General features: G+C 33.2%; 1 long non-coding RNA gene across 2 annotated transcripts; it reads left to right on the forward strand.

Moving 5' to 3' along the window:
• Positions 1-311: 311 nt before the first annotated feature.
• On the forward strand, positions 312-1,666 carry LOC133821038 (uncharacterized). 2 transcript variants are annotated; one of them, XR_009887273.1, is made up of 2 exons: positions 312-883; positions 1,449-1,666. It is a non-coding gene; the product is annotated as an uncharacterized LOC133821038 (long non-coding RNA). The 2 variants fall into 2 exon arrangements; XR_009887274.1 differs by having other exon boundaries at positions 312-864.
• Positions 1,667-2,763: the final 1,097 nt, after the last annotated feature.

Below are 2,763 nucleotides of genomic sequence, written 5' to 3' on the forward strand. Positions count from 1 at the left end.
ATTTCCATTTGTGGACCATGTAACATATACAACAACAAATATTAAATGCTCATAGTTTTGTTTGTTAATGTTTACATGATAGAAGCCAAAATTTAGATTTGTGATCAATTAGACTAATATAATCCTTGAATTCCTAGCATGGTATGTTATATTTAAAATGCTGTGAGGCTATAAAGTGCTTTAATAAGTGAGTACAGTACGGTTGTTGTGGCCTTGTTAATCTTCAGTGGTTTCCAGTACCTCCTAGTCATATTGGTCACTATTATAGACTTTACCTTATTGACATCAGAATCCCATGTTATATTATGCAAGGGTGAAAAATGATCTCATGAGCCGAGAAATCGACAAACCCATCTTTGAATCTGGTTCAACAAAAGGCACAGATTATATCAAGATCAAATCTTCTATATAAGAATGATGAAAACAAATAAAGGGTAGAGCTTTTTGACCTTGTTTCAAGGATTGAACACAGGGGAGCAAAGTAGTAGAGTTTTGCTCTTTTTTTATGTATTGAATGTTTAGATAGGGAAATTGTTCTTCTAAGGCATAAAGGTGCCTCAGAATAGGATTCTGATTAGAAGTTGGAGAAGAATAAAAGATTAAAAGACAATAAAGAATAATGAAGTAAGACTGTAAGAAGTGTGCTTATCACGATAAGATCCATAGCCAGCTGACTTCATTCAGAGTTTTCTATCTTCACAAAAAAAACAATCTGAAGGATAGTTTCATTAAACCTCTACAACTTCAAGTTCCTTATGTTACTAATCATTGTTTCGTTGTTGTGTTTCAAATTCACTTCCAGTTCTAGGTTCAGGATGCAACCCCCGAAAGTACTTGTCTGGCAAATGTGGAACATTGAGTAAAGTGGGTGTTCTTATTACAGGTAAAATTTGTAATTATTTCATTATTTTTCTCTAATTTTTCAATTGAATTGATTATTTTATCAATGTATTGCTTGACAATCTTATTTTAATTTATGTTATTCTTTTGGTATTGCTATGTGTTTGTCTCAACTTGAAGTTCATAAGTTCACCGTTACACTAAAATATAAACTACTTTGATCACATTTATTAATCCTATGTTACATAAAATTTTACTGTGATATATATTAGGGTATATATATGCAATGGATTTTCTTGGAATAGATTTTGGAAAGAGAAGACATAACAATGTTGATTTTCTAGGTTGACATGCTAGATTGCTCTTCTATATGGCATTAGGCATTGGGCAATGTGCAATGGCTAAAGTTGAAGTGTTTTGTTTGACTATTGCCTCATTAGAGACCTTTCCTTTATCATATGATTGTGTAGGCAATGACAGGGGCTGATCTCAAGGAGTGGGGTTATAAGCTAATAGGAAATAAATAGGATTTATTGATTATAATATTTGTGTTTAGTGTCTTATATTGGCTATGCTCTAAGATAATTTATGGTATGGAATATTGCTAGATTTGAAATATGGCCATTGAGATCACAGATGTTGATGATGCATGTTTATGGGGACCAACTGTAGAGAAGATTTTCATCGATATCATGGTTGATGAAGTGAATAAAGGAAATATGGCAAGTGGTCAATTTGGCTCAAAAACATGGGCGAAAATTCTTGAGGAGTTGCAAATTAAAAGTAAGCGGAAATACTTAATTAAACAAATTAAGCAAAAGTTCAATAGGTTGCGCACTAAGTATCGCGAGTTTGCTGAGTTGTTGAAACAAACTGGATTTGGATGGGATCGTGAAACCAATACTGTGGTTGCTTCTGAGGAAATATGGCAGAATTATCTAAGGGTAAGAACAAACCAAGTCTATTATTTATATAAAAAATTAGTCTTGAATCAAATTAAGTGATGAAACTAGTTTTCTTTTTTATTTTAGGCACACCTAAAGGCAACACAATATCGCAAGAAAGGATGTGATCATTTTGTATTGTTGGAACTAATTTTTAGTAAGTCAACTGCCACTGGTCAGCTCCATCGTTCTGTTGCTTCAGGTCCGCCCAACACTGATGATGAAAAGGAAATGGAGAATGAATTTGATCGCATAGACGCCCATGATATTGATGAGAATGATTCTACTAGTTGCTCTCGGCTTGTTGATGATGTTTTTAAACGTTCAACAAAAAATTCAACAACTACAAGTACAGAGCGAAGAGCTAAGAGACAAAGATCACAACAAATGAGTGATGCAATTGTTGCATGGACTGAGGTAGCTAAAGTAAGAGCAGAAGCCACTTTAGCTAAAGCTGAAAAATACAAGAGTACAACCGAAGGAGGAGGAAGCCAAAATCATGAGTTTTCTCTCACAAATTGTATGCAAATCCTCGAAGGAATGGAAGAAGTCAGTGATGATGCCTACATGAAAGCTGTTGAGAAATTTAAGGATCCAGATTGGAGAGAGATTTTTATTAATATGTCTACTATTAGAAAGAGAGCTTGGTTAGATAGGCTTTGACTATACTGTGATATGTTTGATTGTGTAGGCTTTGAGTTTTACTTTATGTGTGCTTGACATTATTATAGTATGTTATGTTAAGATAATCTAGTGGAGACTTTGTTATTGGTTTCAAATACGTATTGTTTTTTTCTAAGTTTATTATGCTTGTCAAATAATTTGCAGGATTCAGAGTAATCAAATGGATGATTCTAGTTCATCTTCTGCAGATAGTGATTTTGATGATTTTTCAGATTTTTTGATGCTAAACTTTTTAAGTGATTACAATGAAAAGTTTATCGAGAAAATCCCTCAAAGAACATCTTCTTTATGTGGA

This window comes from Humulus lupulus, chromosome 3, assembly GCF_963169125.1.
Source record: "Humulus lupulus chromosome 3, drHumLupu1.1, whole genome shotgun sequence".
NCBI classification, from domain to species: Eukaryota; Viridiplantae; Streptophyta; class Magnoliopsida; order Rosales; family Cannabaceae; genus Humulus; species Humulus lupulus.